This window comes from Tupaia chinensis, unplaced genomic scaffold (genome assembly GCF_000334495.1).
Source record: "Tupaia chinensis unplaced genomic scaffold, TupChi_1.0 Scaffold000113_1, whole genome shotgun sequence".
Classification (NCBI taxonomy): Eukaryota; Metazoa; Chordata; class Mammalia; order Scandentia; family Tupaiidae; genus Tupaia; species Tupaia belangeri.
Window position 1 is genome coordinate 2,252,424 of NW_006159577.1, and position 11,450 is coordinate 2,263,873.

The 11,450-nt window shown below is 44.8% G+C and overlaps 1 pseudogene; it reads left to right on the forward strand.

Moving 5' to 3' along the window:
- The first annotated feature begins 582 nt into the window (after nucleotides 1-582).
- Nucleotides 583-903, forward strand: LOC106734422 (40S ribosomal protein S24 pseudogene; annotated as a pseudogene).
- The last annotated feature ends 10,547 nt before the right edge of the window (nucleotides 904-11,450 follow it).

An 11,450-nucleotide genomic window follows, 5' to 3' on the forward strand; every position in this document is an offset into this window, starting at 1 on the left:
TTGGTCAAATTAAAATAAACAAATAAAATAAATAAAGTTAAATGAAATAAGTCTAAAAATAAAAACAAAAGAATTATTTTAGGAACCAGCAGATGTGTAATGGTTACATCACTGAATTCTCACATAGTTGACCACAGTTCAAGTCCCAGACCCAGTGGCTTAAAACTGACACCAGCACATGTGCATGTGTGTCCAAAATTCTGAGAAGAGAATGGAAGGGAAGGGATTGCAGTGTGGCCAACCCCTCCAGGGGGCTATTTTTCTCTTTCTATCTCTCTCTGTGTCTCTGGCAAGAACACACACCCTATAGCAAAAAATCTCTCTGAAGAAAAGAAAAAGAAGAATTATTTATTTATGTATCTTAATGTGCTATAGTAATGGGGGGAGGGAGTGAGAAAGCAAGTTATCAGATTCGGGACTCAAACCATGGCCAGCCATTTTGGGAGTTCAGCACCTTAACCACTAAGCCACCTGCTGGCCCTGTGCATTTTAATTTTCATTTCTCCAATTATGAGTTGTCTTGAAATATTAAAACGTGTTTTTGTTTTTTCCTCCCTGGCTGCTTGAGGATATACCACCATCATGAATGACACAGTAACTATCCAAACCAGGAAATTCATGACCAACCGACTGCTTCAGAGGAAACAAATGGTCATTGATGTCCTTCACCCCAGGAAGGCAACAGTACCTAAGACAGAAATTTGGGAAAAACAAGCAAAGATGCACAAGACCACACCAGGTGTCATCTTTGTGTTTAGGTTCAGAACCCACTTTGGTGGTGGCAAGACAGCTGGCTTTGGCATGATTTCCGATTCTTTGGATTATGCGAAGAAAAATGAACCCAAACATAGACTTGCAAGACATGGCCTTTATGAGAAGAAAAAGATGTCAAGAAAACAGTGAAAGGAATATAAGAACAGAAGGGAGAAAGTCAGGGGGACTGCAAAGGCTAATATTGGTGCTGGCAAAAAGTCGAAGGAGTAAAGATTCTGCAATGACTATCTGTGGTGATTGTGAGGAGTTTTCATGAGAGGATTAATAAACTAAAAAATTCTCGTGTGAAAAAAGTTCTTATTTTTAATATTTTGGAACATGAACAATAAAATAAACAACAATTGATTATAACTCCCAAAATGAAATAATTATTCATGAGTCCATGTATCTATGAATAATGAACTGAATAAATAAATGGGGGGACTAAATTCCAATTAATAAACACAGAAGGAATAGAAGAGTGGTGATGTAAGATCACCATTCAAACAATACAGTAATAATTGTTGCAAATGAAATTCAATGATGGCTGCTAAAATTGGTGGGCAAAAGTTTAAGCAGAAGCAGGATCTTTGTTTAGTTTCAAAAGTATTTCAATCTGGGACCAGCAGGTGGCATGGTAGTTAAGGCACTGGACACTCCCATGTGACCTACCATGGTTCGAGTCCTCTACCTGGTGGCTTGCTTTCTCACTTGCCCTCTCTCTCTTTTGGTGTCTTTCTCTGGTCAAACTAAAATAAATGAATTAATAAAGAGAATTAAATAATCCTTTTAAAAATCTTTCAACCTAAAATATTTAATAATTTCAAAGACAAATAACTTTACAATATAAAAAACCCAGCAGATAACACGTGAGTTAAATGATTGAGTTTAACTTTACTATAAGACATACTGACATCATTTACTCTAGATAATGCATTGGACATTACTGGTCCAGCCTCCTACACTTGTTCTGAAATTTGACTTTTTGCCTTTTGCATAAAGATTTCTAGGCATTCTTTTACATGTTAAGAAACATGACTGTCTTTTGCCTTTGATTTTGTTTCTGTTAACTTTTAAGGCACAAAAAATTTCATTTTTGCTTAGATAATTGATTCACTTTTCTTTTATGGCTTCTGTGCCATGCTTAGAAAGCCCTTTCCCTCTTTGGAAAATTTTTTCTAATGTTTTTATGGTTTTATTTTTTATATTTAAACATTTTTTCCTTCCTAGAATTTATTTTGGCATAGTTTTTCCAAATGATTATCTAGTTTTTTCAATATTTTCACTGTAGGCTTGATCCTCCAGCCTCTGCTACACCTCACTCCTCCACCCCCACTCTGCTCTCCAGAAAGCTGGCTTCGGCTCCCCACTGTGAGCTTGTTGGAGGCCCCTAGTACCCTCTATCCTTGTTCACTGGACCTGCTCCCAAATCCTTGATTTCTGAGTTGGTTCCAGCCCACAGCAGCCTGAAACTCCACAAATGTTGAGGTTTTCTTGAGAGGGCAATGGGTTTGCTGCTGTGTCCTCCAGCCTCCCATGGAGGTCTAGGGCAGTGGCCTGTCTCCTGTCTGTCTGTCCAATCTTTCCTCCTAAGTCTCCACTATGCACCAGGCATTTTGCCAGGCCCTGGAAAACCACGGTGACCCAGACCTGGGTCCTTCTGGACAGAAGGTCACAGTCTGTGCCATAGGAAGTGAGAGGGAGCAGCTGTTACAATCTCTGAGGTGACCAGAGCCAGCTCAGTGGCCACTTCAGAGATTAAAGGACCAATTGGTGGGGGGAGAGGGACACCCCCATGCTAGTCGCCACAAGAGCAGATAGCTTTTCCTCCTTAGTCCACTGGTCTCCACTGAGCTCCAGATCTCGTTGGGCCATCCTGCAGTAATGGGTAGGGCCACCAGGTTCTGGGGTCAGACCTTGGGTATCCTCTCTTTCCTCTCTTCTCCCTCCCCCTCACCTCTCCTCCTCCACTCTGTCCTCTGCTTCCCCCTCTTCTGCCCCTGTGTCTCCATCTCTCTCTCCTCCCTCACCTGCATGGTGAGCTGCTGCCGTCTATGTAGTTTTACCATCATTTCTGCTGTCAAGTGGGAAGTTCTGACAAATGCTGCCCCACAAACTCAGTTTTCTATGATTGGGAAGGCTCTAACCTAGCCCATGTTCTCCAGCTCAGTGCGGGGAGCCCCAATTTTGCAGGGTTAGTGGAAAGGAGTCCAAAGATTGATGAAGTGGTACTTTCCTTCCCATTTGGTTTGTGTTCTTTGCTCAAATAGTGACTGTGGTTGTGAATCCCCAAGAGAGAATGGATGGAAGATGCTAAGATGACGAAATTGTCACCCAGAAGAACCCTTCACTGGAGAGAGACCAATAAAGATAAGAAATGTGAGTAACCACCGGGCATCTGGGAAAACCTTCACTCTGGTCCACAGAGAAGGTACCATTTTCTTCTACTAAGGCAGTGAAGGCATAGGGTGGCTGTAGTGGCATAGTTGTGTCACGGCACTCCACGATGTTGAGACCACACAGGAAGGCCTTGGGTTTGCCGCCTGGACACACCAGGTGTGCACGTGCAAGCCATGATACTGATTGGCTGAGGCTGGGGATGGGTTGCAATGCGAGGGCCCTCTTGGGGGCCCTTCCCTTCCTCTTACTCTGTCTCCTGGAAGAAATAAACTGCATATATTTTAATTTCGAAACCCAGTGCCAGTGTTCAGTTCAAAGCAGCGGGGTGAGCTCAATCTCTATGACTTTCTGAAAACTCACTAAAATGGTGTGAAGATAAATAAGCAGGAATAAATGCACACTATCAGGACAAGGAAGGGAGGCCCTCAAGGGCCACAGCTGCTCATAAAGCAGGTAAGAGGTGACTGCTGATTCAGGGGAGCCCAGGAAGTTGCAGTCCAGAATGTAGGGCATACAGAATGTTCCCATTCTTCTTAGGCTGGAATGCAGCTCCTCCATCTCCATGCGGCTCTCTCCATTCAGCTTACATGTCAACACCTAGCGGCCCTTAGGACTGCACTGTCACCCCTCCCCTGACCCCAGCCTGAGATATGCCATTGCCTGAGATTATGTCACTTTGGCATTGCCACTAGAGTGGAAGCTCCCCAAGAACAGGGCTGAGTCCTCCTGTTCTCCAAGTGCCCAAGCAGCAGGTGCTTCTGGACAATGCCCCTCCCTCCTTCCCAACAAAAGATGTCCATGTTCTAAACCCCAGAACCTGTGAATACATCACCATGAGAGGGGAAAGAACTTTGCAGACATGATTAAGGATCTTGCGATGGAGAAATGATCCTGGCTCATCCAGGTGGGCCCAATGTAACAGCAGGGTCATCATAAGTGAAAGAGGGAGGGTCAGAGAAGATGTTAGGATAGGGAAGTAGAGGATGGAGTGATGTGAGGCCATGAGGTAAGGAATAAAGGCAGCATCTGGAAACTGAGAAAGGCAAGGAAACAAATTCTCCTCTAAAGCTTTTAAAAGTGGTTAGGTGGTTAAGGTGCTGGACTCCCACATGACCGACCACGGTTTGAGTCTTGGCAGCTTGAAACTCACACCAGGTGCGTGTGCATGTTTGCCCAAAATCCTGAGAGGAGAATGGAGGAGGAGATTGTGGTGTGGCCATCCCCCCAGGGGGTGATTTCTCATTTTATGTCTCTCTGTCTCTCTGGTGAGTGCACGCACCCTATTATAGAAATCTCTCTAAAAAAATAGAGCCAGCCCCAGGACCAGCAGATGGTATAATAGTTACATTGCTGGACTCCCAGTAGTCAGTTGTGGTTTGAGTCCCAGATCTGGTGGCTTAAAACTTGTGCCTGGCGCATGTGCTCATGTGTCGAAGATCCTGAGAAAAGAGTGGAGAAGAAGGGATTGAGGTGTGGCCATCTCCCCTGGGGGGCGATTTCTTGCTTTCTGTCTCTCTGTCTCTCTCTGTCTCTCTGGTGAGCACATGCACCCTTTAGCAAAAATCTCTCTCCAAAATGAAAGAAAAAGAGCCAGCCTGCCCCATTGACACCTTGCCTTTAGCCCAGTGAGACTGATTTCAGACTTCTGTCCTTCAGAACTGTTAGGTATGTGTTGCCTTAAACCACTCAGATAACCTCGATGATTACTTTGTTGAGCATCGCTGAATTGCACAAGCCCAGTTAATTTTTAAATTGATTTTATCATATTTGAAAGTTAATTTCTCATTTGGATTTGTTAAATATTCCCAAGGTTTGGGACCAGCAGATGGTGTAATGGTTACATCGCTGGACTCCCACATGGTCAACCATGGTTCGAGTCCCAGATGCAGTAGTTTGAAACTGACCCTGGGTCCTTGTGTGTGTATGCCCAAAATCCTGGGAGGAGACTGGAGAAAAAGGGATTGTGGTGTGGCCATCCCCCTGGGGGGTGATTTCTTTCCTTCTGTCTCTCTGTCTCTGTCTCTCTGATTAGCATACATGCCCTATAGCAAAAAATATCTCAAAAAAGAAAACTATCCCCAAGGTTCAAAATCAAATGTCAAAATGTACAAAAGAATAGAGGGTGAAGTGTATCTCCCTCCTCATCCTGTGTCCTGCTCCTTGCTATTTCCACTGTCTTCTCTTTCCTTCCAAAGTCTATGCATATGAATATTTAAACATGTATGTTCCCTACATAAATGAAAGCACGCTGAACACACTTTGCTGCTCCAGGCTTTCTTTTTCACTTCATAACGTATCTTGTTATTCATATCAGTTAATATATAAATATTAGATCCACTTGATTCTTTAGAAAGACAGGCCCATAGTCCATGGTGTGGTGGTACCGTGATTTATTGAACACATCTGACTGAAGGACATTTTGCTGAAATAAATTCACTCGTGTATCTAGGAAGCACGAATCACAGACAGATGGACAACCTCTCAGCAATATACCACCAAGGTCTTTGCTTTTAAGCTGACCTGAATAAGAACTTTGTCCTGTCCGCGTCCAGCCCCTTTGCTCCATCAAGCATAGCATTTCAAGGACATTCCATTTCTCACAGGACCTTTGAGAGCTGCTTTCCAATTGAGCATTGTGTTTGAGAAATAAGTTGGCAAGAAAGAAAAAGTTCATCACCCTGTGAACATTTCTCTCTGAATGTCCTGCCTGACTTTGGTCTAACAATGAAGGGACCAGCAGCTAGTGTAGTTAAGGTGTTGGACTCCCACATGGCAGACCAAGATTCGAGCCCCCATTCAGCACCTTAAAATCATGTGGGGCACTTGTGTGTGCATACCCAAAATCCTGAGAGGAGAATAGAGAAGCGATTTAGGTGTGGCCATTCCCCCTGGAGAACGATTTCTCACTTTCTCTCTCTTTCTCTCTCCTCTCTCTCCTTCTTTCTCCTCTCTCTCCTCCCCCCCTTTCTCTCCCTTTCTCCAGTAAGTATACACACCATATGGCAAAAACCTAAAAGAAAACTAACTGAATAAAATGACCTTGGACACAGTCCTGGGTCTGAATTTCTCCATGTGGCCAGGACTCTAATAACATAAATCTAGTGAGTAATTCCTCTGGGGGACTGGTCCCAAGATAAACTCACATTTGGCAAGTTCATAATAAATAAGATGAGGGGGGAACAAAAGTCCATTGGTGGTTGGGAATACCTAAAATTGTTAAACACCGAGCATATGAGTAATGATCTTTTTTGGAATATTGTCTCCTCTTGTTCCAAAAAGTAATCACTGGCATGCGAAGTTGTGGTTTTGCTTTTTCTGTTGTTGTTTTTAAAGCTGAGTCTCCCCCACCCCTGTGGAAGCAGCAATCTGAGGTCTGTTTCCTTAGCTACATATTTCTTCCTTGAAGGCACATGTACCCACACACGCGATTGTATTTTGGGGCCACGCTTATGCCCAGACTCAATGGATTGCAGCTTGGAAAGATCAAATAAGAAAATAATAATAATAATGTGTACATCAAAGAGCCTTTGAACTTTCTACAGTTGATAGAAGAACTGAAAGGGCTTCGGCATCAGACAAGTTCTCCTATGTGGCTAGCATGTGAGAAGGGCTAGAGCTGAGTGACAACGGCCTGGCCAAGAAATAGAAGACGGCATGTATACATGTCATGCTTGCGCTCCCGCCTCTCACACAGAGGCGCCTCCAGAATCACAGGGAGAGAGAAAGCTCACAGGTCACTTTGGCCCACAAGCAATGGGACATTTAGGGATCCATGACTGTTGGCCATATGAGACTGAATCAGGTTCCTGCATACTTTTTGGGAAGGCAATAAAAAGTTCTTATCAGGGGACATCTGGGTGCAGGGAGGAAAGTATATGCTGCTTCGGGGAAGGCCATTTTCCTATGGAGTTCACCTCTCACCTCTCTGGGTGACCCTATCACTGTGACTGAATGATGAAGTGACTATGGCCATAGGCTTTAGAGTCACACTGCCCGTGTTGTCATTTTGGTTTCAGCATTTAGAAGTCCTACCACCTAGAGACCAGCAGATGGCATAATGGTTACTCACTGGACTCCCATGTAGTCAACCGCGGTTTGAGTTCCAGACCCAGCAGCTTAAAACTCATGCCAGGCACACAAGCAAGCATGCCCAAGCTCCCAAGAGGAGACTGAAGGAGAAGGAATTGCGGTATGGCCATCCCCCCAGAGGGTGATTGCTTCCTTTCTGTCTCTCGAGTAAGCACATGTATTTTTTCTATAGGAAAAAAAAATCTCTCTCTAAAAAAAAAAGAAGCCTTACCACCTAGATGCATGCAAGTTATTTAATTTCTTGGTTTCCTTAGCTGTACATGAGGACTAGCACAGACTGTCCCTGACTTATGACGGTCGTCTTAAAGTTTTTCGACTTTAAGATGGTGTGAAAGTTATATGTATTCAGTAGAAATTGCACTTCAATTACCCATACAACTATCTTTTTTTTTTTTCCAGAACAGTATTCAATAAATTGTATGAGAAACTCAGCACCTTCTTCTAGGCTTCAAATTACAGTATTTTTCCTGCCCATAGGTTAATGTATGTGCCCTGAGTACGTTTAATTTAGGCTAGTCTAAGATGTCAGGTAGTTTAGCTGTATTAAATGCATTTTCTTTTTTTTAATTGATTTAGTTTTACTTATTAGTATTATTTCTTAATTTGCTATAGAGCATGTGTGCTCACCAGAGACAGAGAGAGAAATAAAGAGAAAGTGAGCTGCCAGATCTGGGACTTGAACCGTCAATGGCCATGTGGGAGTCCAGAGCCTTAACCACCATGCCACCTACTGGCCCCTAGTAAATGCATTTTTCTTTCTTTCTTTCTTTTTTTTTTTTTTGAGAGGTTTTTGCTATAGGGTGCATGCGCTCGCAAGACAGACAGAGAGAGACAGAGACAGAAAGCGAGAAATCACCCTCCAGGGGGGAGATAGCCACGCCACAATCCCTTCTCTTCCATTCTCCTCTTGCGATCTTGGGCACGCATGCACATGTGCCTGGCATGAGTTTTAAGTCACCGGGTCCAGGACGCAAACCGCGGTCGACTACATGGGAGTCCAGTGACATAGCCATTATGCTATCTGCTGGTCCCAGTAAATGCATTTTCAACTTACAATATTTTCAATTTATAAAGGGTTTATTGGGACATAACCTTATGATAAGTCAAGGAGCATCTGGAATTGTAGGTGCCTCCTACATTGCTGTGTGGCCTTAAGATACCCATGTGAAGGAGCACATGCCTGACCTTTCTCGAGGACTTGACAAATGCTGAGTTATTATCCTGAGCACACCATCCAGAGACTAATGAAATCTGTCATGTGACAATATGCCTGAGATTGAAGTGGGAAAAAAACATCAGGTCAGATATGCTGTGTGAGCCAAGGGCTCTTCTGCTTTCTGCCAAATATGCAGGGCATCCGAGCTAGAAGGCCTTGGCAGTCAACTGACTAGAGCTCCCAAATCTGGCTGTGCTTCAGAAGAAACTGGAGCGTTTAAAAGGCCAAAGGACCAAAAAGCCCCCCAGGAGATCCTGCTGGGTAGTCAGGTTTGTGGATAATGGAGCTACTCAATTTCCTCCCTAGGAACCTCAAGAGCTTTGAGAATGGAGGTTCAAAGAAAGGTGACTTGTTCAAGATCTTGCAGGCTGTTGGTAGCCAATCTGAGGCTAGCACCTGCCATCTGATTTTCAGGGTCCCACAGACTTTCTTCCACACAAGGGCTCCCAACAGCCATGGAGTAAGAGAATTCATGTCCAAACAAACTTCCTAGTTTTAGCTGAATCTGGCCTTGCGAATAGAGAATCCATTGGCCTGGAGGCTGGTTGGAGAACTCCTTAACTTGCAGGATTGTTTCCCTGCAAATCAGGAAGATGCGTGCTCAGCTGTCTGTTTAGAAGTCACTCTTTTCAGGAGGATAAATATCAGTCTGTCATTTTGAAAGAAAACATACGGGTGTCAAATGACAGTCATTTTCTTTTAATGGCAGACATTTGCTAATGAGTATGTTAAGTGTCCAGATATGAGGCTGGGAGGCAGGGCAACCCTTGGGCAGGATTTCCTGGAAATGATTTTTGTACTGAGGACAAGGTGGCATTTGGGCTGCCAGAGAAACTGAGGCTCAGAGGAGAAGGTCTTTGCTCCTGCCTCTCGCTCCACTTGCAGCCCCAGGGAGAGGCCTCTGTCAGCTGACTTTTGTTCTGATGGGCCTCCTTCCCTGGGAAGGAGGGAGAGACAGAGGACTAAAGGGACATATTCGGTTATGGCATGGAAAAGCAGCTTCAGATGATTCCAGGCTGGGTCACGTCCTCCTGTGTGACCTCTACCAAGTGGGCCTCACCGTCAACACCACAGAGCAGGGATACGTCACCTGTGCAATGCGGGTAAAGTAACTGCCCAGAGCTGGCAGGCAATGGGTGTGCTGTGAATGACAGTGGCTGCGGTCACGAAGGCCTGGACTCTTCCCACTGGCCTGACCTGTTTTGAGGCCGAGATGCTGACTCACTGCCACGTTGTGCTCTAAAAAGGGAATGTTGTGTCAGGCCACCAGCAGGGCAGGAAACAGAGCCCTCATTCAGCCAAGTGCTCCACTTGGGCCTCAGTCTCCCCATGTAAGATGGACCGCATAGTCGAATGACTGTAGAGACTAGACTGCCCATTGCAACCTGCCTGCCCATTCAAATCACCCTCCTAAACCTTGCCAGTGGCCCTAACCTGGCTCCAGCCCAATTAGATCAGAAGCTCCAGGGGAGGGCCCGGGCAGTGGTATTTGCTCCCCAGAGAATCAGAAAGTGCAGCCAGGGTGAGGAATCACTGATAAGAAAAATGTCCTTTTATGGAATTATAGGTTAGCCTCACAGGGTCTCTGTCAGTGAGTTCTATCCCAGCCATGGGGCCAAGTTAAAGATTATCACCCAAAATCAGGACTTGAAACTCAACTATTAGGGGCTAACAGGTGGCATGGTGGCTAAGGTGTTGGACTCTCACATGATCAACCATGGTTTGAGTCCTGGATCTGGAGGCTTGCTTTCTCATGTAACTCTCTCTCTCTCCCTCTCTCTTTTTCTAGTGAGCACATGTGCCATATAGCAAACCCAAAATAATAATAATGATAATAATAATTTTTATATATATAATTCTTTAAAAAAATAAAAACAACAACAGAAAAACAAAAACAAAATCCACCTCAACCAGAAGGGCCTGATCTATTGCCCTGGCTGCGGAGGAACAGGTTGGAGGAGGGAGGAGACTTGCCTAGGAGTCTACCAGGGGTGAAAGGCAAGCCTTATGAGAGCTGCAGCCCTGTCAGGGTGCCCTGTACACGTCACAGGCTGTGCCTAAAAGGGTCCTGGTCCCAAGCATGCCCTCCCTGGCCTGGGAAGGGTAACTCTCTCTGAGAATGGACCAGCGAGTCCTCCTACCTTTACCCAGTCCTCTTTTTGATAGTTGGGTCATCCAGGCAGCAGCCGATCAGCCCTACCAGGTCCTCAAAAAGCAAAGAAGGAAGGGCCAGTAATTTTAACAATATCAGTAACAAATCATTGCCACTCATTGCTTCTCACTGTCTGGCCAGCGCTACCTACTTTACACATATTAGGCTAATTTTAAATTTTATAGCATCCCAGTGAGATTGTGGGTATAGTCCCTGTTTTACAAATAAAGAAATAGTCTTGGGGCCAGTCCTGTGGCCTGGTGGTTAAGAGAGCTGGATCCCACATGTCCAACCATGTGGTTTGAGTCCCTTGAAAAACATGCCAGGCCCATGGGCATGCATTCCCAAGATCCTGAAGAACAGAAGAAATAGAGGAGATAGGATTGTGACCTGACCATTTCTCCCTCCCCCCCTCTCTCTCTCTCTCTCTGGTGAATGCATGTACCCTCTAGCAAATAAAAATTAAATTAAAAAATTAAAATAAGCTTGGGGCCCAGCTGCAGTGGTGCAGCAGAAAGGCAATGCTCTGCTGTGCTGGAAGCCATGAAGCAGATTGGGGTTTGGTTCCAATGTCAGCTTGTACATGCCGGGTACGTGTGTGTGTGGCTGGCTAGGAAAGGCTGGGGAGATCGTGAGTGATACCCTGTTGAGAGTGTTTGTCTCTTTCTCTTCATGAAAGAAATAAATCAACTTAAGAAATTAAAGAAGGGACCAGCAGATGGTGTAATTGTCACATCACTGGACTCCCACGTAGTTGACTGCAGTTCGAGTCCCTGACCCAGTAGCTTAAAATTCATGCTGAGCATGTGTGTGTGCATGTCCAAGATGCTGAGAGGAGAA